Genomic DNA, 26,928 nt, shown 5'->3' with positions numbered 1-26,928 from the left:
GCGTAGCCAGGGGGACCTATTGTCCCCCTGGCTACGCCAATCTGTACCTGGGGGAATGGGAAAAGACAATTTTCGGCGATGAGTGTCTCTCTATGTACCTGTGCCACGTAGTTATGTGGCACAGGTACATAGGTGACATCTTCGTCGTCTGGGATGGCACTCAATCTCGTCTAAATGAATGCCTGGAGGCATTGAATAAAAATCTTTTTAATCTTAAATTTACCATGTCCTCCGATAGGGCCACCATTACCTTCTTGGACATTGAAATCTCAATCAATGAATCCAATGTACTATCCTCTAAACTATTCAGAAAACCAACCACAGGGAATACGGTACTACACTCATCTAGCTTTCACCCCAAACCATTAATCAATTCAATCCCCTACGGTGAATATTTGAGGATAAAACGTAATTGCTCAAATTATTCAGACTTTAAACACGAGGCCAACAAACACTGTAATCATATTGTAATGTCTGGGTTTGCTATTATATAATTTCTGCTATTGTCCCCACTAGGATGGCTCGTCGGTGTTCCCCGACACGGAAAGGCCTCCGTTTCCACACCATGGGGACGGAGGCATTTTTTCAGCAGCACTGGTGCGCATGCGCCTGACCTAGTGCCTCGCGCCGGCGCAATGGGAGGTCTTCCATCTCCACCCTGCCAGGCTGCCCTCTTTCTGTGTCGGCGGCCTCCGTAGACGTCTGACGTCACTGCTCTTTCGGACGCGCTGACGTTGGACGCCGCTCGGGCCGAGGAGCCACGATGGGCTGGCGTCAATATGTTTGTACACACAGCTGATTGCCTGAAGGAACTTCCTGCTTGTCTCTAATTCAAGCTGATTACCTTTTCCTGAGCTCACACCCATCCCAAATGCTAATGATTGGTTGCTTTGTGCCCCCACCCTCCAAACACCAGGTATATAGTTCCAACCTAATACACACACTCCTCTGCTAAATAGCTGAGAGGAGCTTATCTTCCCTGCAGGGTGATTCAGCGCAACCAAATAATAAAGGTCAGTTATGGAATTTAAATTCCTTTCTTTGACAACCATGCTCTATCCATACCTACTCTCTTGAAGTGTAATATACTCTTGTATTTCTGATAGCACACTGGCTCTTTACACTACATCTCGCTCCAAGATACAAAGTAAGGATTTTTTAGAGTCTAGTGTTCCTTACTAGTTATTATCCTTTACCACCTTTTAGATACACGCCAAGTTTGCCTATCAGTGGTGGCTCTTGTGAGCCCTGGCCTGCCGTCTTTCTTGTTGGGGACATCAAAGCTAATCCTGCATAGCACCCAAGACTTCCCCCTTATCCCCCCCGGTAACAACTATCCCCTGTGGGAGCTACCTGTGAAAACCAAATTAACCCCTTGGACCCAAGGACGTGGGAGCTCATCTCTCAACATTTCTATGTACAGCACTCATAATGAAGAGACAAAGGCTTTGTGAGTATATACATACATATATATATGTTCAGATTGGGATTTTATGATGTCTTTGTGCTTTGTTGGAGGGTAACAGTCTCTAAAACTCCTAATTTAATTTTCTTCATGGTATATGTAGGTGCCAAATATATTTACTTACACATATGTATATATACTTTTTCCTTTTTTTTTTTAGAAATACACCAAACTGCTTCTTTGAAACCCCTGAGGAAGGCAGTATACACTATAGAAAGAATTGAGTCTTTTTATGTCATTCCGAAACATGTAGGGTGTTTTTGTTGTATTTCCACTCTAGCCAGTTGACTATTTAGTCTTATAGGGTGGTCTACTACAACACCATAGCAGTTGTATTGCAATCAATCACTGTTTTCTTAATATTTGATTTTATATTCACTATATGTTGTATGTACTTTGTATACCTTGTAAACAATAAAAACTTTGATCATTTTTTTTAAATACTATTGTACTCGATCTGCACCTACAAAAATTCTTTCCTGGTGACGTACTGCCCATAATATCCCCTTTGGGGCACATACAAATTTTGGTCTTCTTCTTTATATATGGGATGTGGCAGAAATCCCCAGGATCAGCCCAAACACTAGTTCCTTCCTATTTTTCTATTTCCGAAGTTAAAGAAAATGGTCCATGACAAGGCTCCAACCTACAAAGATGATTTGGCAACAGCAATCAGAGAAGGCTGGAGCCAGATTGATGAAGAGTACTGTTTATCACTCATTAAGTCAATGCCTCAAAGACGGCAAGCAAAGCCAGAGGTGGTGCAACAAAGTACTAGTAATGTGTTGGAGTGTTATTTTGTTTGTTTTTCATGATTCCATAATTTTTTCCTCAGAGTTGAGTGATTCCATAATTTATTCCCTGTGCTTGTTCTATAAATCTAACTGTTACTGGCCACCACAATTATTTTTCTTGATTTCTTTTAGTGTTTCTTAAAGCCAGAAAGTTGCCATTTGAAATGCCTTTAGTTTTTGGCCATGTCTGTGATCTGCTTTTTTTTCTACAACAATAAACAACTGAAGGAACATCCTCAGGGACTGGTGATTCCATAATTTTTGCCAGGAGTTGTAGAAAACTAAATGTAATTTAGTTAAAGTTTACTTCTGCCAGTTCTACCCTTGGGAGTGCCAAATAAAGTGAAGTAATTTGCACAAATTCACCAATATGTGAAATTCTTTGTGATCTACTGCTCTGTAGATCTAGAGCAGGGGTCTCAAACTGCAGCCTGGGTCCAGATGCGGCCCTTTGCTTGTCTTTATCTGGCCATTGGGGCACTTTTCCTTCCACTGATACCAGACACTATACCTCCCACTGACCTCAACAATGGGGCACTATTCCTGCTACTGACATCAACAATGGGGCACTATTTCTCAGACTGACACCAATGATGGGGCACTATTAATCGCACTGACACCAACAATGGGGCACTATTCCTCAAACTGACACCAACAATGGGACCACTATTCCTCAAACTGACACCAACAATGGGACCACTATTCCTCCCATTGACACCAGCGGGTGTAGCCGGCTGTCTTTTCCCGCTTCTTCATCTGCCCACCCCTACTCCCAAACACGCAGCGTCAGATCACACAGAGATCTGGCGCCATGTCTATTTATATACTGTTCTATAAATGGAGGATACTAATGTCTCCTAGAATATGAACATCTTCTAACCCAGGAGGCATTCCTTTTCTTTCATTCATAGAACTTGTAAACATACAGCTCCAGATCTCAGTGTGCACGTGCGTGAGATCTGCTCCGAGTCTTTTTACATGAATAGCAAGTGTTCTCTTCTTACTGCCTCTTGGGATATGCGATGTTGGTGTCCCAGGGGCTGCAGGAGTAAAGAAACATAATTCACATTTAGTCAAGATCTGCTGCAGCGCCTGCATGGGAAAAAAACAAGCACTCAGCTTTTGTTAAAAAGAGTATCCTAAAGAGACTAATTAGAATTAATTTTTATTTTACTTTTATTGAAAAAGTTTTCAGGCAATAATAATAGAGAACATGCAATAGGTACATGAATTGACAATTACGATAAGCCAAACCCGCTACGTAACAGGCAGGTAGCTCTCCTGTAAACAATAAACAGAAGGTAGTTCGAGAGATAAAGTCCCAACAAATTGTTTACTTCATAAGAAGGATGAAACAAAATGGCACCGAAAGTAGATACATAAGCAGAAAAGGTATCCAGTAGAAAGTAAACTTAAACCAAAATGATAGTGAAAGCTGCCCCAGGGGTCAACCTGTGTTCCATACACGGGGCCAAAAGGCAGAGCCAAAACTCTACTGAGCTACTAATGCCCCGTACACACGATCCGAAAATCGTACGTAAAATGCCGCATTCGAAACGATCGTACGATAATCGGATCGTTAGTACAGAGCTTTCGAGAGCCGATCAGGACAGTTCATCCGATATTATTCTATCGGACATGCACGGAAATTTTTTCCGTACGATGCCAGATCGTACGATTTTCGTTTAATCGGTACAGCTATCGTTCGAAAATGCAATACAAATGCATTGCAACACATGATATCGCTTCCGAATTTTTATTCTGTCGTACGGGAATTTTCGGGACTTTAGTAAACTCATCAGATTCGATGTGAGATTAGCATGCAAACAAAAACGGACGATCATTCGTCCGATATTCGGATCGTGTGTATGGGGCTTAAGGTGGCCATCTCATATGGAAGATCAAATTTAGGACTGCATAGGAGCAGAGTCTATAGTTTGTGGGGAAATGCAGGGGAACTAACAGATCACATGGTGGTTTGGTTCAGTAGCAGTAGGTGGTGCCAAGGAGGGCACCAGCATTTACCTGCCATTTTACCTCGTCGAAAGAAGAATTTTGGTTTTCATCATTTAAAGCAGTTGGAAGATGCAAAATGACTGCTGAATACTTGTGTAGGTCAGCAATATTTCCTGTTCATTAAAAATAATTATCATCCCCCTTTAAAGAAATGGCTACGATGGAAGGGGCATTTATTTCATTGCATAATATCATCATCAGCTGTAAATGAGTTCTAGTATCTCCCACAGGTAGAGCTGCACGATTAATCATTAAAAAATTGTGATCTCGATTCAATCTCCCTCAGGATCTCTATGCAGAATTTCCCAATTCATTCATGTAACTAGTGTAGAGAGTGCTCTGCTCAATCAGCTGTCAAAAGAAAAAAAATGTGCAGCTTGCCAAGCTTTTCACAAAATTGTAGTTCCGTAGATTAAAGGGTTGAACTTCGGTCTGTGAATGAGGGAAGTTTAACCACTTAAACACTAAACCTTTTTCTGACACTTGTTTCTTACAAAGTTAAAATCAGTATTTTTTGCTACAAAATTACCTGGAACCCCCAAACCACATATATATTTCCTGGCCCATCCTCACGTCAGCACATCATGGGTTAACATCTCCTTCGGAACCCCACTTGACCACCTGTTCCTAGCTACATAAAAGACAGCCCTTCCCCCAACTAAGATGTTCTTCTTTTTTGGTCTGCTCCAGGCCACCTGTTGATTGCAGTTGGTAGGGTGCAGGGAGATGAGCAGCACAGGATGGGAACCACCAGACGCAATGCAATGATCTTGGAGGTCTGCAGTTGTGAGGGCTTCTCTCCCTCTCTCTGCAGTTCTGTCAGAGAGAGAGGGAGAGACTTTGTTTTTCATTTTGGTTATAACCCCTGTCAGGTTTATTACAATTTTGTCTCTGGAGGGATTTTTTCTCACTTCCTGATTTGACTATGGGACAGAAAGTGCAGGGAAATCTCCCCAATCAAAGTGAGGGAACCTTTTGACAATCAGTTACTGTTCTGGGGAGAACTCAAAATTTTGGAATTTTCTTTCTCTTTTTTTTTTTCTTTTTAACAGATCTCAAGCTGTGTACAAATGAGCTGTTTTAAAAAGCAGCTGATATGGCTGTATTGCAGAGTTGTATTTTACAAATGTGCTCCCTGCTGAAGTATGCAAAGCTCCCATTTTTTATGGGATAAGTCAAGGTTAGAAGGAGAAGACAGGTCACATGATCTTTGACAGGTCATAAGTGAACTTGCTCTCCTCAAACCATAGAATGTTCTCTGGGGCAGAGATACATTATGTAGACAGAACATTGAAATAATACAAGTCAGGCTGCAGTAAAGTGAACTTGGGGGGCAAATGAAAAGATTAAATCAGTATTAAACCCAAAAGCAAACTTTTTTTTTTTTATATGGCAGCTTACCAATTCTTAGATGTGATGGCAGCATTAGTTTTCTTTTTTAGGCTTGCTTTCTTCTATTTTCATCTGGTGATCCAGCCAGCAAGTCTGTTGCATTCAAAAGCACAAGCTCCCCAGGAGAAGGTATCGCTTTACATGGATGAGACAAACCACATAACACTATCAGGGTGATTAAAATGATCAGATTTTATTTATTCACCCAAAACCTTTAGGAAAAAACTGTTTGCTGTGACTGATTATAAAGTGCGGGCTGGAGTTCGGCTTTAATTTGCCAGTTTATCTTACACTCCCCTCCCCCAGATTGACAATGCTGCCGTCTGATGTGCCTCCTGTGCTCATGCCTCCACAAGTTGTGTGTCTCACCAATACAGGAGGTGTGTTACTGGCCAGATCACCAGGTGAAAACTGAAGGAAAAAAAAAACAATAACTGAAGCAGCGGTCACCACATCTAACGATTTGTAAGCTGCCATATAATACATTTTTGGTTTGGGGTTTAATACCACTTTAAAAAAGGGCTTTAGCAAAGTGCTGACAGTATAACTTTTTTCACTTAATTGCAACCCAGAGTCTCCACTGATGCAAGGAGTAAGCTACCACAACAGATGGTCCCCCCTACACAAAGGACCTAGCAGCAGGTCCAACAACTGGGCAGGGAACTTGCAATGCATTTTGCTCCCAGTTCCAGTGAAACCTAGAAGACCACTAGAAGAGTGACCACAGAAAAAAGACCAAAGAATCCTTAGTCTGCCTTTATTTATTTATTGTCTGTGTATAGATCTAAAATCCCTTTCACAAGATGCGGACTCCGTCAAGCGGATCTGCCTGCTCAGTGGGGAATCTGTCTGCTGATACCCACTGAACAGGCGGATAACAGGTCCGTGTCCGCTCCAATATGCAGAGCAGACATGGACACAGCTCGCTGTTCTCTATGGGGCAGGCAGATAGAAAATGGACAGGCAGTCCGCTTCCATCGACTGTCATCCAATCCGATCCGCTACACGTCTGTTTTTGGCGGTGTGAATCAGGTGCAGGCGGGGTAAACCAACACATGTCCGTTTCACATCTGCCTCCCCATAGAGAACAATGGGTGGTCTGATCAGGTCAGCCTGAAAAACGGCCAGGCCGACCCGATCGGTCTGATGGTGTGAAAGGGGTCTAAGTTTGTCCCAAAATCCACTCACTGTTGATTGGCTCACTACCTCTGCTGGAAGTCTATTACAGGCATCGCCTACTATTTCAGTAAAGGAATACTTTTTCTAAGCTTAGTTTTGAACTTTCCTTCTGCTAATTTGAGATCATGTCCCCGTGTTCATCATCTTAGCTTTGTAGTAAAAATACTGCCATCCTGGGCTTTAGGCCCCATTCACACTTGGCGTAAAAGGAACTCGTGTTCTCACTCGTGATTTTGTGTAAGCAATTTTCACGTGATTCAGCATGCCACACATAGGGTAGCCCATTCACTTCAGTGCATAGAATGCACTAAGATAAAAAACCTTCTGCCTTTACAGGCACTTTAAACGTGTATGAAATCTATATTTTCAGTAAAAAACTGGCACAAGATATCTCCAGATTTTCCATATAAAATCTGAGAGAAGAGGTTTCCCTGATTTGCAGCTCTACAATTCTGTTTTGCTGATACACTGAGCCTGTGAACCCGACTGTGCTCATCTCTGCAAGATTTTGCCAGTCAAAACAAGTGCTTCCCTTACAGTGATTGCCAGCTGTTACATTTGAAATCAAGCTTATGGCTGCTGTGGTGGTTCTGATATTTTCAGCCTTTAATTTTCATTCACACTACCATGTTGCAGTAATGCATGTTATATTCACTAGTGCAATGCTGTGTCATTCTGAATGATGTGCTGCTGAAAGTGTTGCATAAATGCTTTGGTTCCTTTTGTGATATGTTGTACAAACCATTCAAGTAACTGAGCTGCCCTAACGTTAACTTCTTCGGATCCGCGCTATAGCCGAATGACGGCTACAGCGTGGACCTACTTTGCCGGGAGTACGACTATTGACGTCCTCTCTTACCAGAGCGGCCTGCGCACCCCTTGCAGGGCACGCTCCGAGATCAGCGAGTCTGAGACTCGGTTGATCACAGCAATCCCGACCCCCTTACCACATGATCAGCTGTCAGCCAATGACAGCTGATCATGTGACGTAAACAGAGTCGGTAATCGTCTATTTTTCTCCTTGCGCTGACAGCGTGAGGAGAAGAAAAAAAAGCCGATCACCGGCGGCTCTCAGAGGGACATCGGCCCCGATCAATAAACGCTGCCACCTGCCAGTGCCACCTAGCAGTACACAACAGCGCCGCCTACCAGTGCCCACCAGCGCCATCTACCAGTGCCCACAGTGCCACCTGTCAGTGTCACCAATCAGTGCCTCATCAACAGTGCTGCCCATCAGTGTCACCTACCAGTGCCCATCAGTGCCACCTATCAGTGCCTCATCAACAGTGCTGCCCATCAGTGTCACCTACCAGTGCCCATCAGTGCCACCTATCAGTGCTGCCTTATCTGTGCCTATCGGTGCCGCCTCATCAGCTCATATCACTGAAGGAGATAAATTACCTGTTTGCAAAATTTTATAATAAACTATGAAACGTGATTTTTTTTTTTGTTTGTTTGTTTAGCAAAAAATAAAAACCCCAGCTGTGATTAAATACCACCAAAAGAAAACTCTATTTGTGTGAAAAAAAAATGATAAAAATTTCATATGGGTACAGTATTGTATGACTGCACAATTGTCATTCAAAGTGCGTCAGCGCTGAAAATTGGTCTGGGCAGGAAGGGGGGTTTAAGTGCCTGGTAAGCAAGTGGTTAAAGCGTGACACAACATGTGATAATGCATCACGGCAAACAACGCTTGCATGGGCCCTTACAGCAATGGCAACAAAGAGATTAAACATGCAGCACTGTATTTATCCTTTCATAACAAATACTTAGAGCTGGTAACCATTATAAAAGTTCAGTGAACCTATGACTGTGTGAAAACTTAAGTAATATAAGCAAAACAAGCCTAAGCTCCTCCCTGCACATAACTTTTTTTATCTGCACAAGTGTCTGCATAACGCAGCGTCGCCTACACTTCACTAACTAAAACTACTAATGCAGCTTTCTCATGACCTATGATTGCACAGCAACTGGCACCTCTCCCCCCATGTGGCAGAACTTAGGTGTGGCTCCTTAACACCTGGTATAACATTGTGTCTGGGCAAAGAATGGGCTGTTCTCTACCACCAGGATCGGAGATCATCTGGGGGCTCCAAGCGGTGCTGCACTTGAGATAATGAAAGTAAAGGTGCTGAGAACTTAGCCAATCAGTTATGCTATTCATGTGTTTGATTTTGTTTTGTTACTTCTATGGGTTCCACCGTTGAAGCCATATTTTATAAACCTTTCCTTTTTATATTGGTCATGTGTTCCCATTCACACAGCATAACTTAAAATAATTAAAAAAAAAGTGTTTATTGCTGTAATATTGGCTTAGAAATCCACGCTAGCTACAGAGAATTGCTGTGCCCAAATTCTGAAGGTCATTGGCACTGTTAAATGTGGACAAGGTGGTGGAGTGATTGCTCTTAATCCAATTAGCTTTTATCAGTCTTTGAATTTACTTTCATTCTTGCTAGGTTTGTTAAAAGATCCAGGCAGGGCATCATTGGGCAAAGACACAATGCTCTTAGCACATGTGGTTAATAGTTGGGGTGTCACGACAGTAGGGGTGCAACGGATTGTCATCGATCCGTGATCCGATCTGCGGAGGTTGATCCGTACTGGACACCCGCGATCCGCGGAGCGCTCTGTGGCCTTGGCCATAGGAAAGGCCGCGGCTTCGGCCTAGCTCCGGAGCGGCGGTCATCTTGGTACACCCGGCGGCCGTTTAGGACCTGATCGCTCCGTCAAATGACGGAGCGATCACTTGTAACAAACCGGCGTCATGTCATGACGCCAGTTCCTCTCTCCCCTCTGTGTACTGATCTGTACAGTGGAGGGGAGAGATCGGATGGCAGCAGTGCCAGTACTCTGCAATGCCCTGCTGCAATACCCTGCCAATACTCTGCAATGCCCTGCCAATACTCTGCAATGCCCTGCCAATACTCTGCAATGCCCTGCCAATACTCTGCAATGCCCTGCCAATACTCTGCAATGCCCTGCTGCAATGCCCTGACAATACTCTGCAATGCCCTGCCAATACTCTGCAATGCCCTGCCAATACTCTGCCGTACCCTGCCATACCCTGCCATACTCTGCCAATACCCGCCAGTACCCTGCCAATATACCGCCAGTACCCTGCCAATATACCGCCAGTACCCTGCCAATATACCGCCAGTACCCTGCCAATATACCGCCAGTACCCTGCCAATATACCGCCAGTACCCTGCCATACTCTGCCAATACTCTGCCACACCCTGCCAATAGGCAGATTGTGGATATTACAGTGGGGGAGATTTTTTTTTTTTTTTTGTTCATCCGAAAATGATCCGAACCGTGAGTTTTTTGATCCGTTGCACCCCTACACGACAGTGAGAGGGACTTTATGAGATATGGTTGAAAAGAACCTAATGCCGCGTACACACGACCGGACTTTTCGGCATCAAACAAATCCGTCGGACAATTCGATCATGTGTGGGCTTCATTGGACCTTTTCTGTTTAAAAATCTGATGGACCTTAGAAATAGAACAAGTTTCAAATCTTTCCGACGGACTCGATTCCTATCGAAAAATCAGTTCGTCTGTATGCTAGTCCGACGGACCAAAAATGACGCAAGGGCAGCTATTGGCTACTGGCTTTGAACTTCCTTATTCTAGTCCAGTCATACGTCATCACGTTTGAAACGATTGAACTTTGGTGTGATTGTGTGTAGGCAAGTCCGTTTCGTTGGAACTCTGTCGAAAAGTCCTTCAGAGTTCAGTCCAACGAGAAGTCGGCTCGTGTTTACGCAGCATAAGCCTACTTGCACATAAGTCACAAGTCTTGTACCCACAAAATTTGGAGTATGTAATGTTTTTAACCCCTTAGGCTCGGTTCACACTGGGACGACTTGGAATCCGACTTGTCGCCCCTCAAGTCGCCCCAAGTCGCCCCAGAAAGAGATTCACATGACAGTGAATGGGAGCGTCTTAATAGACACTACTGAAGTCGCTCCGACTTCAGAGCGTACTCCCTGTACTACTTGGATCCGACTTGGTAGGCGACCTGTACCATAGAAATCAATGGAAGTCGCCTCCAAGTCGGATCTCTCTCTAAAGTCAAGCGACTTTGCAGGCAAAAAATTTCGTTTGCCCAGGCAAACCCCTCCCTCCCAGAGAGCTGATTGTCCTGTGATTGGCCACAGCCGAAGTCGCCTGTCCTGGAGGCGACTTGAAGTCGCGTTGTAATTTGCTAAAGTCGCACTGAAGTCGCGTTGAAGCCGCGTTGAAGTCGCCGTGCAAAGTCGCGCTGAAGTCGTGTTGCCCCTGTGTGAATCGAGCCTTAAGGACCAAGCGTCTTTCTGAGATTTGTTGTTTACAAGTTAAAAACTTTTTTTTTGCTAGAAAATGACTTAGAACCCCCAAACAATATAAATTTTTTTTTCTAACATCCTAGAGAATAAAATGGCGGTCATTGCAATACTTTCTGTCACATTGTATTTGCGCAACGGTCTTACAAGCGCACTTTTTTTTTGGAAAAAATACACTTTTTTGAATTGAAAAATAAGAAAACAGTAAAGTTAGCCCAATTTTTTTTTATATTGTGAAAGATAATGTTACGCCAAGTAAATTGATACCCAACATGTCATGCTTCAAAATTGCGCTCCCGCTTGTGGAATGGCAACAAAACCTTACCCTTAGAAAATCTCCTTAGGTGACGTTTAAAAAATTCTACAGGTTTCTTTGAAGTACAGAGGAGGTCTAGGGCTAGAATTATTGCTCTCGCTCTACTGATCGCAGCGATACCTCACATGTGTAGTTTGAACACAGTTTTCATATGCGGGCGCTACTCACATATGCGTTCGCTCCTGCACGCGAGCTTGGCGGAACGGGGAGCGTTTAAAATTTTTTTTATTATTATTTATTTTACCTTTTATTTTTACACTGTTCTTTTAAAAAAAAATTGTGTCACTTTTATTCCAATTACAAGGAATGTAAACATCCCATAATCGAAAAAAGTATGACAGGACCTCTTAAATATGAGATCTGGGGTCAAAAAGACCTTAGATCTCATATTTACACTAAAATGCAAAAAAAAAAAAAAAAAAAATGTCATTTGAAAAAAAAAAAGGCCCTTTAAGAGCTATGGGCAGAAGTGACGTCGCTTCCGTCCTGCAATAGTATGGAGACAGGTGGGGGCTGTCTTCCCCTCACTCGTCTCCATGCCTAGCAGAAAGAAGGATTGATCGCCTCCGCTGCTGCCGACGGATCCGGTAAGAGACAGAGGGCACCGGAGCGTGGCGGGAGGGGGGCCCCTCTCCCGCTGCCGATTAGTCACTCCAGACCACTGGAGTGATCACTTATGTCCAGCATCAGGGGTCTGGAGTATGTAATGCACAAAGTACAGGGGTGGGGTTATGAAACACAAAGCGTGCAGGAGTGCATAACACACAGCGTGCAAGAGTTAGACGTTTGTATCACATGGTATGCAGAAGTCCGAAGTATGCAACACTCTCAGTACAAGGTTCGTACATTGTAAAGCACAAAGTGCGAGGGTCAGTAGTATATAAAGCACACAGTGAGGGGGTCAACAGTGTATAATGCACACAGTGCAGGGGCCAACATCCTGTAGGGGTGCAGGGGTTAGTAGTAGAGATGCACTGAAGTTTTGGTGGCGGAAAATGGTGTGTTCTGCATTTTGCCGATAGAGAAAAAGGTGCTAAAAAGGCACACCATTTTACCGCAATGTTACTACGATTTTACTGTTCTTATGTTATGGTGTGTTTCATAAGTCATGTGACTCAACAGCATAACACGGGTGCGTTATTGATGGCGTTCCTGCTGTGATTTCAATGATGAGGTGCGGTTTTTTAACTGACCAAAAATGCAGCAAGCAATATTTTTAACACCGCATTGTAAGCGCAATGAACCAGTGTGAAGACATACATATAATTTAAAGAGATGCATTTTTCTTGAGCTTTTCTTGCCTTAAAGGTGCTATGATTATGTAGTGCACAAAGTCCAGTTGCCAGAAATATGTGCTCCTCCCCCTCAAGCACAAGTTCCACACTCATTTCAAAAATGTCCCAAAGCAAAAACTCTTTCCCCTCCCAAGTAAAACCCTATTTTTCAAGAAAACCGCTTCAATAAAAAATCCTCTGTCAGAATAAAATCCTGGCCTGCAAGAACACTCCTCCAGACCGCTGGGCTTTAAGATGCATTTTGTTGAAATGTGAGAACTTTGCACAAAGGTGCTACCTGTTTGACGTAGTTCTTCAAATGCTTTGGCGGTCCAGTGTGGACATTCGCGCGGGGCTGCACTGATAAACAATCAGCGCAGACCACCCCCCTGTCAGGAGAGTCGGCGATTGGCTCTCCTCTACTCGCGTGAGTGAGGAAAAGCAGATCAATGGCTCTTCCTATTTACATGGTGATCAGCCGTGATTGGATACGGCTGATCACGTGGTAAAGAGCCTCCGTCGGAGCTCTTTACTGAGATCAGTGTAGCGGTGTGTCAGACTGACACACCACACCACCTATCGGCCACTCCCCACCCCTCCACAGCTCAGCGCTCCAGTAAACGTGGACGAGCAGAGCAGGAGAGCTGCTGATTGACAGTCTACAATGGTCGATGGCTCGGTTCTCAGTGAAGAGGCGGGGGGGGGGGGGGGGGGGGGAGATGGACAGATGCAGCATCGGACCGATGCTGCATCCACCTAGGTAAGTATGGTTATGGGGGAAAAAATCCCCATACTTCTCTTTTAATTAGCTTCACAACTTTACAGTAAAACTGTTCTGCCTTGCCTCTTTTGTCATTAACTGATTCATTGAATCTCTCTCTGATTTTTGCCTTCTCTGACATGAAGGCCCTCTGCTTCTTCCCTCATTTGCTTCTCATCTGTCTTCCTTTTTATTACTTAGGATATTGTCCAAAACCCAGTACTCGTAACCTGGACACTACCAGTTTAATGCAATGCAAGGGTGATGACTGGGCCAATTACAAGAACTTTAGTATACATAAATAGGCCGCTGTTTATGATGCACAGTGCTTTACAACCCCTGGCAAAAATGGACTCACCAGTCCCTGAGGATGTTCCTTCAGTTGTTTATTGCTCTGCTGAAAAAAGGCCCTTTAAGAGCTATGGGCGAAGTGACGTTTTGACGTCGCTTCCGCCCTGCAGTGTCATGGGGACAGGTGGGGGGCCATCTTCCCCTCACTCGTCTCCATGCACAGCCACGGGAAGGATCCAATTGCCTCCGTCGCTGCCGACGGCTCCGGTAAGCGACGGAGGGCACCAGATTGCAGTGGGTGGGGCCCTCTCCCGCCGCTGATGAAAGTGATCTTGCGGCGAATCCGCCGCAGAGATCACTTTTATCTTGTACCGGACCGCCGGCCAAACACGGCTATACCGGAGTATGGCAGCTAGCTGCTGCTGCCATAACAACGATATCTGGGCTCAAAGTGAGGACGTACATCGGCGTGCGGTGCTCCGGAAGTGGTTAAGGAGACAGGGTAAGATGTTTTTTGTGAGAAGTAATATGCTTTTTTGTGCAAATATGAGCTTGCCACACCTGTTAGTGGCACAGAAGATTAGCAAAGATAGGAGGGGGTGACGTGGGACATGGTTCTTAAAAGAGTGCCCGAGGAGATTATGCAAATTAAGGTGTTTTTGCATTACTTTAGGAGCAGAAACCCTGAATGTAAATGCTCCAAAAAACACAAGATCCGACAACAATCATCTTATCCTGACCAGGATGACGACACCCAACAGGTTGTCACATTCATGTAAAGTGGATTTAAACCCTCCATACACCCAGTGAAGTGAACAGCCTTGACATATTTTATGTCACACTGTATTTGCGCAGAGGGTCTTTCAAACGAAAGACCTTCTTTCGTTCAAAAAAAAAAAAAAAAAAAAACTAAACAGTAAGTTAGCCCAATTTTTTTTGTATAATGTGAAAGATTATTTTACGTCATGAGAATCCTGAGCTTTATTCTAAGCAAAAAAAAAAAATCATGATTCTCATTTTAGCCAGAATCGTGCAGCTCTACCCATAGGTCAGAATTTGTTTAATGTACTTTAATGTTTATTCTTTGAAGTAGAACTACAGTGCTTGAAAAAGTATTTATACCCCCTTGAAATTTTCCACATTTTGTCATGTTATAACCGAAAATGTAAATGTATTTTATTGGGATTTTATGTGATTGACCAACATTAAGTGGAAGGAAAATGTTAAGTGGTTTTCAGTTTTTTTTACAAATAAATACTGTATCTGAAAAGTGTGGTGTGCATTTGTATTCAGCCCCCTGTAATTTAATCTCAGTATAAATACAGCTGTTCTGTGAAGCCCTCTGAGGTCTGTTAGAGAACTGGAGTGAACAAACAGCATTATGAAGGCCAATGAACACACCAGACAGGTCAGGTATATAGTTGTGGAGAAGTTTAAAGCAGGGTTAAGTTATAAAAAAAATATCCCAAGCTTTGAACATCTCACAGAGCTCTGTTCAAGCCATCATCCGAATATGGAAAGAGTATGGCACAACTGCAAACCTACCAAGACATGGTAGTTCACCTAAACTGACAGGCCAGGCAAGGAGAGCATTAACCACTTGCCGACTGCTGCACACACACATATACGTCGGCAGAATGGCACAGGCAGGCAAATGGGTGTACCTGTATGTCCCTTTGAATTTGCTGCTGGATCATGCCCGCGGGTCCCGCAAACTCTATGTTCGAGTGCAGAGATCCACAGCTCAGGTGGGAGAATCTGTCCACAGGACAACTATTAGTCGTGCGCTCCAAAAATCTGGCCTTTATGGAAGAGTGGCAAGAAGAAAGCCATTGTTGAAAGAAAGCCATAAGAAGTTTAGTTTGCAGTTTGCTAGAAGCCATGTGGGGGACACAGCAAACATGTGGAAGAAGGTGCTCTGGTCAGATGAGACCAAAATTAACGGTTTAGCCTAAAAGCAAAACACTAAGGTGTCCATTTATAAAACAGAGATCAACCGTGATCACATTTGATCTCTGGGGTGTACCAGTTTATGTAGCTGAGATAAGGAGCAGAGAACATGTTCTCCGCTTTTTATCACAGTACATGACCGCTCTGTCACAAACGGACAGTTTTTAAAATTGAGATCTGAAGATCTCACAGCCGTTGCCCTGAAATATCTCCCTTCCAGATTCACCAGCTCAGAGGTGGAGAATCTGGGAGAGAAGCTGGTGCGATTAGAGGAAGAAGACTTCTTTCTTCCTAATATCGGCACCAGTGGGTTAAAAATGAATATTACCAACATATAAATATATACATGTGTGTGTGTGTATATGTGTGTGTATGTATGTATGTATGTATGTATGTGTGTGTGTGTATATATGTGTGTGTGTATATATATATATATTATACAGTTGTGCTCATAAGTTTACATACCCTGGCAGAATTTATGACTTCTTGGCCATTTTTCAGAGTATATGAATGATAACATAGAAGGAAACTTTTCTTTCACTCATGGTTAGTGTTTGGCTGAAGCCATTAATTATCAATCAACTGTGTTTACTCTTTTTAAATCATAATGACAACAGAAACTACCCGAATGACCCTGATCAAAAATTTACATACCTTGGTGATTTTGGCCTGATAACATGCTCACAAGTTGACACAAAGGGGTTTGAATGGCTATTAAAGGTAACCATCCTCCCCTGTGATCTGTTTGCTTGTAGTTAGTGTGTGTGTGTGTGTGTGTGTATAAAAGGTCAATGAGTTTCTGGACTCCTGACAGACCCTTGCATCTTTCATCCAGTGCTGCACTGAGGTTTCTGGATTCTGAGTCATGGGGAAAGCAAAATAATTGTCAAAGGATCTGCGGGAAAAGGTAGTTGAACTGTATAAAACAGGAAAGGGATATAAAAAGATATCAAAGGAATTGAGAATGCCAATTAGTAGTTTTCAAACTAATCAAAAAGTGGAAAATGAGGAGTTCTGTTGAAACCAAACCATGGTCAGGTAGACCAACTAAAATTTCAGCCACAACTGCCAGGAAAATTGTTCGGGATGCAAAGAAAAACCCACGAACAACTTCAGGTCAAATACAGGACTCTATGAAAACATGTGGTGTGGGTGTTTCAAGATGCACAATAAGGAGGCACTTGAAGAAAGATGGGCTGCATGGTCAAGTCGCCAGAAGAAAGCCATTACTACGCAAGTGCCACAAAGTATCCCGCTTACAGTATGCCAAACAGCACAGAGACCAGCCTCAAACCTTCTGGCACAAAGTTATTTGGAGTGAGGAGACCAAAATTGATCTTTTTGGCCACAACCATAAATGCTTCATTTGGAGATGATTCAACAAGGCCTATGATGAAAGGTGCACCATTCCTACTGTGAAACACGCAGGTAGATCGCTGATGTTTTTGGGATGTGTGAGCTACAAAAGGCACAGGAAATTTTGTCAAAATTAATGGCAAGATGAATGCAGTATGTTATCAAAAAATACTGGAGGAACATTTGCATTCATCAGCCAGGAAGCTGCGCATGGGACGTACTTGGACATTCCAACATGGCAATAATCCAAAACGCAAGGCCAAGTTGACCTGTCATTGGCTACAACAGAAGTGAAGGTTCTGGATTGGCCATCTCAGTCTCCTGACCTCAATATTATTGAGCCACTCTGGGGAGATCTCAAAGTGCAGTTCATGCAAGACCCAACAATTTAGAAGAACTAGAGGATTTTTGCCAAGAGGAATGGGCAGATTTACCATCTGAGAAGATAAAAAGCCTCATCCACAAATACCACAAAAGACTTCAAGCTGTCATCGATGTTAAAGGGAGCCTCATCCACGTGTGTGTGTGTATATGTGTGTGTGTGTATGTATATATATATATGTATGTGTATATATATATATATATATATATATATGTATGTATGTATGTGTGTGTGTATATATATATATATACACACACACAAACACATGAATATATTAGTTATCACATGTCTGAAAACATGTAATTACATGTTCTTTTAAACTTTAGTTTCACTTTTTGAACTTGGCTGCACCGTAATCTCACAATATCTCACAAGATTACAGGCAGCCCACCCACTTTTACACCGATCTCGGCCATTTTCAGAGGAAACACTTCTCTTCGGTTCTCCCTCTGAGAACTGAAGTTCTCCGCTTTGTAAACTGCACGACTGCAGAGGAGATAATTTTCCTCTGAGAACTGCCGAGAACTGAACTGAGAAAAACTTCTCAGTTTAATAAACGTACACCTATGTGTGATGGGTATACGAACACTGCACATCACCCTGAACACACCATCCCCACCGTGAAGCATGGAGTTGTGGGGATGTTTTTCTTCAGCAGGGAAAGGGAAGCTGGTCAGAGTTGATGTGAAGATGAATGGAGCCAAATACAGGGCAATCTTAGAGGAAAACCTGTTAGAATCTGCAAAAGACTTGAGATTGGGGTGGAGGTTCACCTTCCAGCAGGACAACAACCCTAAACATACAGCCAGCGCTATAATGGAATGGTTTAGATCAAAGCATATTTATGTCCAGACCTAAATCCAAATGAGAATTTGTGGCAAGACTTGAAAATTGCTGTTCACAGACGCTCTCCATCCAATCTGACAGAGCTTAAGCTATTTTGCAAAGAATAATGGGGGAAAATGTCACTCTCTAGATGTGCAAAGCTGGTAGAGACATCCCCAAAAAGACTTGCAGCTGTAATTGTAGCGAAAGGTGGTTCTACAAAGTATTGACCCAAGGGGGGCTGAATACAAATGCATGCCACACTTTTCACATATTTATTTGTAAAACATTTTGAAAACCATTTATCATTTTTCTTCCACTTCACAATTATGTGCCACTTTGTGTTGGTCTATCACATAAAATCCAAATAAAATACATATACGTTTTTGGATGTAACCTGACAAAATTTGGAAAATTTCAAGAGGTTTGAATACTTTATCAAGGCAGTGTACACTGCATCTGAGCACCAAAAATACAATTTAATTCATTTTTAATATTCAAAGTAAACTCCCCCATCAATCCATGTATACTTGCTTTGTTGTGCTGAGAAAGCACTTTGAAAAACACCCCCCCTAGCATTTTTGGTCATGGCCTTCTTGAGTAAGGGAAGAAGATTAATGCAGCATTTACTTCCTGGAATCCATCTGCCCTTGGCTCAGGCATGCAGGCAGGAGGATGTGCTTAGCTGAGAAAACCTCTCCTCCCCTCCTGAAGACTCCTGGGATATATGACATTGTTTGCCTAGGCCTAAAAAAACGGAAGTAACTTAAGAAATGTAAAAAAAAAAGTTTAAAACAAGTAGATATGATATACTTATCTATTTACTAATGTTAGTAGCATGAGGATTAAAAATAGGCAATGTTCATTGATGGAATGAAGGTCAGCTTTAAAAAGTAAGCTTTCAGTTTGGAACCCCTGTCAGATTTTTGGTGTGTTTTTGTTGATGACTTGGTGTGGGTCAAGCTTTTTTGCTTGTCACAAGGAAGGCCCTCTGTCTGACACATCCCATGGAATTCACAAGACGTCAGTTGCAGCTGCTGCTTCCTCTATCTGACCAAATCTGCCCAAAAAATGCAGCAAGCAGGATTTTTAATACCACAATGGAAGCGCAACGAACCAGTGAAAAATGCATAAATACATGGAATTTAAAGGGATGCATTTTTCTTGAGCTTTTCGTGTGCTTTTTTTAAACGCAAAAGCGCTTAAAAAAACTGCTCAGTGTGGAAGCAGCCTATCGGCCAAAAAGGTGCCGCTAATTGCTGTAAATAAATTCATATTCATTTGAGCCCTGGTTCACACTGACTGCGGGAATGAAATTGTGCAAGTTAACCTGAACTTGCACGATTTCATTCCCGCATGTCAGTCCCGACTTTGGGGGGCGATTTCAGAGATATCTGTGCGGGTTTCTTTACCGATGTCAATGGAACTCGCACCCCGAATTTGCCAGAAGTAGTACAGAAACTTTACTCTTGGGAAGTGCAGCGCCACAAATGCACCGTCACACTGATTCAGACGCTGCAATTGCTGCCGATTTTGGCATGCGATTTGACATGTCAAATTGCATCAATGCGAACCAGAGCAAAATGCATCATATTAATTAAAAAGTTGAATATAATACAATTCTATATTATATATATATATATATATATATATATATATATATATATATATATATATATATATATAATTTTTTTTTAAACATCAGTTTCAGTTACGGCCAAGTGCATCCTGAATTTTTGGTTTTGGCAACAGAATTTTCATTATGCTGCACCACTAAAAACTACTTTTATCCTCATCTTTTGGCTTATATAGTGCCACAATATTTAGATAATGTGTTATTACATCCATAGAGCTGGGGGGTTCTCTGCATTCTTCTCCCATGGTCTCCCCATGACCCTGTGGTTGCAGTTGGTGGTATATGTCAAGAAATGGGTGCATTATGTCGTGGTACTGGTTATAAAAGATGCATCTGTGTTTACTTTTATCTGTAACATGTTCTGGAATTAAATGTTTTTTTGTTTTGTTTTTTAATTCATTCTTGGAAAGAGAGTCCCATTTTGTAAATTATTTCTGCTGTATTTCTATAAATCTAGGATGTGGTGCCGGGGATTACCTATCAATCCCCTTTCTCTATAATTTTGTAGGTTACACGTAGCAACAAGGTTTTAAATAACGAAATGAAAACGTTTTATTTGTATGTAGCTGATCCTGTTCGCATGCACCATATATCTAAAAAAAAAAAAAAAAAAAAAAAAATGAGGACATTACTCCTTAAACATCAGCTGCATGCGTCTGTAAAGACCGCTCCCTTTTCTTGTGGTTACAGCTAGCGGTTTTGGCTGCATCATTGTTTCTGTTCCATTGAGAATAGTGCTCTCTGCTTCAGGTGTGCGCGCCATGAATTGTGTGCAGTGTATTCAACCTCATGCCAAGAGCACACAGCCCCTCATGCCCCGCAGGAAATACATAAACATAGGTGTATCAGTTCTTTTCAGTTGTTGTGTGACCACTTTTTATAGATGGAATTATGCCATGTTTTGGTAGTCCACATCCAAGTATTTCAAGCTTAAGCATTTTCTTTTAAATCTGGAGGAACAGACACATGCCTTTCCTGTTTATAGAGTTTGGACCTCTTAAACAATAAAGCCATTGATTATTTTATGTCCTACAGGACACACATTTTCATGCCCTTGGTTACAGTAACAAAACCTGCTTCCCTGTGTATTTAGGGCCCATTTGTGTGAATGTACATTATGTTAAAGTGGAACTACACTTCATCTGAGCACCACAAACCAAAAATGCTATTTCATTCATTTTTAACATTCAAAGCAAACTCGCCCATTCATCCACGTCTCTATGCTTTATTTTGTTGAGAAGTCGCTTTGAAACCCCCCCCTTAGCATTTTTGTCCGTGGTACAGTAGGATATACTTTCCTATCCATTTTCTAATGCTAGCAGCAAAAGGATTAAAAATCGTCAATGTTGATAGAGTGAAATTCTGCTTTAAGACCGCCCTTTTATTTTGAAAAGGTTGCCAGTGCAACATGACCCAGGCTAAAAACGGACATAAACAGATGTATTCGTATCCGCTCACCACAACACACGGCATCTATTATATGGTGCACTTCAAAGCAGGTGCGTTGCCTGCTATTGCATTCGTTTTTCTGTAGGTTGGTGGGCTTGTCTTTTGCATTGGTCATGGTCATGTTCGTTGATGATCTTTGTGTTCTCTCTTAACCACCACTGGATTATCAGTTGTACTGGTCCCAAGTACCTTTTTATTATTGATTAATATTATTATTGCTTATCGTTATTATTATTGCTTATTATAATTATTGCTGTGAAATAAATAAAAACAAGTGTAGTATCTGTTCTTATCAGTGTCCAGTAGGGGTGCTACGCCGCTATTCTGACCTTTTTGTTAGGAATGGCTGGCTGTATGGTATCCCTGCTGGTTTGATTGGTGCTTTTAAGATTGGATCGGTTAAAACAGAAACCGGGGTGTCCACGATATGTGGGGCAGGGAAGTAATGCCCTCAGGAAGACTGGAAGGACCCAGTGCCTCCTGATTTGAATGGATCTGTCTGGTCTGGCCATGGGCTGTCCACGGTGTCAGTGCCCCCTGGGGGTTGGTCACCCCAGGGGTGCTCGTAGTATCCGCAGGGTCTAGTCAATGTGCTAGCAAGGGCCCTTATTTATTTATCTTCCTAAGCTTGTCACTGCACTTTTGTCTGTTTCTTTTTATCACTAGGATACAGGGTGTGGGTCCTCGGGCCCACCCTGAAGTCTAGGGGAGGATGCGTGGCCATCAGGTTCCCTCCTGCCCTGAACTGTGCAGGTTGGGGGTGGGGTCTCTTTTTGGGGGAGCCCCTAACCTAGAACTTGATCAGTTTTGGCTGACCATGAGAGGGGTCCACCAGACATTTTGACTAGGTGGACCAAGTTGAGCTCTGCCCCTGTCAGGAGCGTTGCGCCCTGGGGGAGTCAGGGTAAAGTCCTACTTCTTCAGGAGACGGACTGGAGACACACCATTACGTGGACTTTTTGAGTGTTTTTCACATGCACTTTTTTTTTTTTGGTGGTTCGTTTTTTTTTTTACACCATACCGGGTTAAAAAAACTGCTGTGAAATAAATATGGATAGCTTTATAAAACCACGACGGGTAATAGTGAAATCTCACATAAGCTAAAATGACCTTTTCCCCTCCTTTTGCTGCTTCATGTGTTGATAGGTATATACACCCTCCAGTAAATTCACACATCTACTTTTATGATCTATTAAATTTGTGTAGATGGAGCTTTATGGAATAGCAAATAGGTTGCCTTTAGCATTTGGAATGTATTGTTTACAGTGACATTTACACAAAGAAGCAGCCGATATATTTTCAGTATGTTCAAAGGGAATATATGTTGGTTTTGTGCATATTTTCTTCAAGTCTAAACTTATTTTATATATTATATTTCTAACTTGTCCAACATCCATAACAAGCCTGAACTCAGGGAGTGTCTGCGGTGCTCTTAGTCCTTGCATATACAGTCCATGCTTCAGCTTGTATACACTGATCAGCCATAACATCATGGCCACTGAGAGGTAAAGTCAATGACCTTGTTTATTTTGTTAAAATGGTATCTGACCTATAAGGGATATATTTGGCAGCAAGTGAATGTGTTGTACCTGAAATGGATGTGTTAAAAGTATTTGAGTGACTTTGACAAAGTCCAAATTGGCCAAATTGACTGGTCACGGAATCTCGGAAACTGCAGCTCTTGTGGGATGTTCCTGCTCTGCAGTGGTTAGGACCTACTCAAAGTGATGCAAGGATGGAGAACCAGAGAAAGGTCCATGACTCAATGACATGGAGAGTAAAGTCTGGCCTCTGTAGTCTGACCCAGTAGAAGAGCTATCGTAGTTCAGATTGCTAAAAAAAAAAAAAAAAGTTTATGCTGTTCCGATGTGAGAACACACAGTGCATCACAGTTTGTTGCATATAGACCTGTGTAGCTGCAGACCAGTCGGTGTGCCCATGATGACCCGTGTCCACAGCCAAAAGCCTCTACAATGGCCATGTGACCATCAGAACTGGACCACAGAGCAATGGAAGAAAGTGGCTTAGTTTGAGGTACACAATAACGAATTTGAGGTTTTGGCTTGGCCTCCAAATTCTCTGGACATAAATCCAATTTAAATATGGTTTACAAACATTTTGAAGGAACGCAACAAGTTTGAGGTGCTCCAATCCATTCAAGCATTTGTGGGTGTGCTGCACAAACAAGTTCAATACATGAAGGAACATCCTCACAATTTACATGAATGAAAGGATCTGCTACTTACAGCTTGGTGCCAGATACCACAGCATACCTTCAGAGGTCTAGTGAAGTCAATGCCTTGAGGGGTTATGGTGGGTGGTCAAAATGTTATGGCTGATCAGTGTAAGGGCAGTGTGCATAAGTTTCTTTTTTTTTTTTTTTATTTCTAAAATATGAATCCCATGTGTACGAGGCTTTATCCAATCTGTAATTCTCTGTGACTGCTTGCCTTGTTTAACCGCTTGCGGACCAGCCGCCGCAGTTTTACTGCGACAGGTTGGCTCCACTGCGTGAAATCACATTATTGTACGTGATCTTGCGAGGCCTGGATAGCAGGCGTGCGCCGCTGTGAGTCCAACCGCGGGTCCTGCGGACTCGATGTCCGCTGGGATACCCGCGATCGTCTCACGGTGAGGAAGAACGGGGAGATGCTAATGTAAACAAGCATTTCCCCATTGTGCCTAATGACACTGATCGCAGCTCCCTGTAATTGAGAGAGGTGATCAGTGATGTGTCACACACAGCCCATCCCCCCCACAGTTAGAATCACTCCCTAGGACACACTTAACCCCTGCAGCGCCACCTCCTGGTTAACCCCATCATTGCCAGTCACATTTACACAGTAATTAGTGCATTTTTAATCGCACTGATCGCTGTATAAATGTGAATGGTCCCAAAATAGCGCCAAAAGTGTCCGATGTGTCCGCCGTAATGTCGCAGTCACGATAAAAATCGCTGATCACCACCATTACTAGTAAAAAAAAAAAGAAATATTAATAAAAATGCCATAAATCTATCCCCTATTTTGTAGATGCTATAACATTTGCGCAAACCAATCCAATATACGCTTATTGCTATTTTTTTTTTTTTTTTTTTTTTTTTTAACCTAAAATATGTAGAAGAATACGTATCGGCCTTCTACATTTATTTTTTGGGGGATATTTAGTATAGCAAAAAGTAAAAAACAATGCGTTTTTTTCAAAATTGATGCTCTTTTTTTTTTTTGTTTATAGCGCAAAAAATAAAAACCGCAGAGGTGATCAAATACCACCAAAAGAAAGCTCTATTTGTGGGAAAAAAAAGAACGTCAATATTGTTTGGGAGCCACGTCACACGACCGCGCAATTGTCAGTTAAAACAACGCAGTGCCGAATCCCAAAAAGTGCTCTGGTCTTTGGCCAGCCAAATGCTCCGGGGCTGAAGTGGTTAAAGAGGGGAAAAAAATGTGTTGCTGTTTTGAGTTCCAACTTATCAATGAGGCACGGCCTTTATTTGATCTTCTTTTATACAATTTTATAGTTCTTCTGAATTCTAGGTTCACAGATGACAAATTTTCCACATGACCTAGTTCAGATATGGTGACTCAGCAGTGTAACCCTTATCGTTTCCGTTCAGTAGCAGATACCATAAATTGCTTTGCTTGTAATTTTTACCCCTCAATAACAGAAAAAATATTATTTCAGTATTTTAGAAAAGGTTGTTGCATTCTCTGGCATAAGTTGTAGGGTAGCAGAACTCCTCACAGGATATGTTCACCTTTTGGAACAGCTGTATCAAGGGTGTAACATGTTACTACATCAGCGGCCCCCACACTACCCCCCCCTCCCCCAAATCCCCCGTTGTGACAGCAGGTGGGGAATCTTCTCCCTGCACCTGCTTTCACAATTTAAAAAGAGCGCGGCTGTGAACTGCCCTCCCGTACAAGGTACGAGCAGCCAGCTACACTGACAGCCTGTGGGTACAATGCTTTACAAGGTCCAAAAAAAAAAAAAAAAAAGTGCACTTATTTTTGCAGGTAAAAAAAAAAAAAAAAAAAAATGTTCATTTAATATTTTAAAGGTGAACTTGGCCTTTAACAATTTTGAAGTATTTGTTTCCTTTTTCCACCCCAGCTCTATCTCTTTAAACCAGCCATACAGTGCATCCAGAAATTATTCACAGCACTTCACTTTTTCCACATTTTGTTATATTACAGCCTTATTACAAAATGAATTCAATTCATTAGTTTCTACAAACAATACCCCATAATGACAACGTGAAAGAAATTTGTTTGAAATCTTTGCAAATGTATGAAAAATAAAAAAGGAAAAAATGTACATGTACGTAAGTATTCACAGCCTTTGCTCAATACTTTGTTGGAGCACCTTTGACATCAATTACAGCCTCAAGTCTTTGATGCTACAAGCTTGGCACAACTATTTTTGGGCAGTTTGTTTCCAGATGTACATGAATTGAAATTTGCCCAGTTCAACAGGGATTGGCAGTTTTTTTCTGATCGATCAGCACTGCTGGATATAGACGGCAGCACTGATCACTGTATTCAGATGGCGGGAAAGCCTCCGCGTCATCAGAACACAATAGCTCAGCAGGAGTTAATCCTCCCATCAACCTCGAATGTGTGGCTGGGGGAACTGGTTCATTTTTTTCCCCATTCAACCTGCTGGTTGAGCGAAAAAAAAAAAAAGCTTAATGTGTATGGGCTGCCTCATTGTCTGGTGAACAGATCTTCATACTGGTCCTTATACATTTGTGCATACATAGTGCTTTATGTGAATGGGGTTTTTTTTTTTTTTGTTAGTGTTTTTTTTTTTTTTTTTTTTATTTGGAAAAGTGAAAATTGGGATTTTCATATATTCTCATATTGAAAAAAGGTATTTTCCATGCTGCAGTATTTTTTTGTTTTTTTTTCTATCTGTGTTCCATTGTGGAGATTTACTCTTGATTCCAAAACAGGAAGTGAGAGGAAGTAAGGAAATCCCTAGTTGTCACCAGAATTAGTGTCCCCATTGGTAGATTTCCAGTTCTGATGACAACCCAAAATGTGGGATTTCCGTCACTTTCACTATTGGTGATAACAATATACTGAATAAATAGAGGGTCAATCTCCCTAAAGGGGGCACAGACAGCAATAAAAAAATGCCAGGGGTTGCAATTCCTTCACTCTAGCCAAAATGAAAAAAAAAAAAAAAAAAAGTTTGCCTTTACTTATATTTTTAAATGTGTATTTATGTTGTGAAATGCCCCCAGTGTACAAGAAGAGCATTTATATACCTCTCAGGACCTTTGCTTGGTTCAAGCAGGTTTTCGAATTCTCATACAAGTCTCTTAGAACGCACATTCCGCTTGAAGCAGGTTTTGGGAAGGTCAGCTGCACCTGTCAATAATAAATTCTGAATTGGCTCAGAATTGTCTCAGACTGATGACAGAAGCTCAAAGCCCATCAACACAAACCTTGACCGCTACAATAGACTTGCCCTGTAAAGCATCAGTATGTATTGTTGGATGTTT

General features: G+C 42.2%; 1 protein-coding gene across 6 annotated transcripts in view; it reads left to right on the top strand.

The window, feature by feature from the left end:
• ST3GAL6 (ST3 beta-galactoside alpha-2,3-sialyltransferase 6) overlaps window positions 1-26,928 on the top strand; it is a 322,642-nt gene that overhangs the window by 146,757 nt on the left and 148,957 nt on the right. Inside the window, exon 1 of one of the 6 annotated variants that reach the window (XM_073616979.1) lies at window positions 8,841-8,977. The exons of 4 other annotated variants lie outside the window; for them this stretch is intronic. The gene's annotated coding sequence lies outside the window, so the exon portion shown is untranslated. Of the gene's footprint in view, window positions 1-8,840; window positions 8,978-26,928 lie in introns of those variants that run through there. One more of the 6 variants, XM_073616975.1, reaches the window with a different exon arrangement.

This window comes from Aquarana catesbeiana, linkage group LG02 (genome assembly GCF_042186555.1).
Source record: "Aquarana catesbeiana isolate 2022-GZ linkage group LG02, ASM4218655v1, whole genome shotgun sequence".
Taxonomy (NCBI): Eukaryota; Metazoa; Chordata; class Amphibia; order Anura; family Ranidae; genus Aquarana; species Aquarana catesbeiana.
Note: the sequence above shows the minus strand (reverse complement) of the source record. Positions and strands in the feature narration are given on the sequence as shown.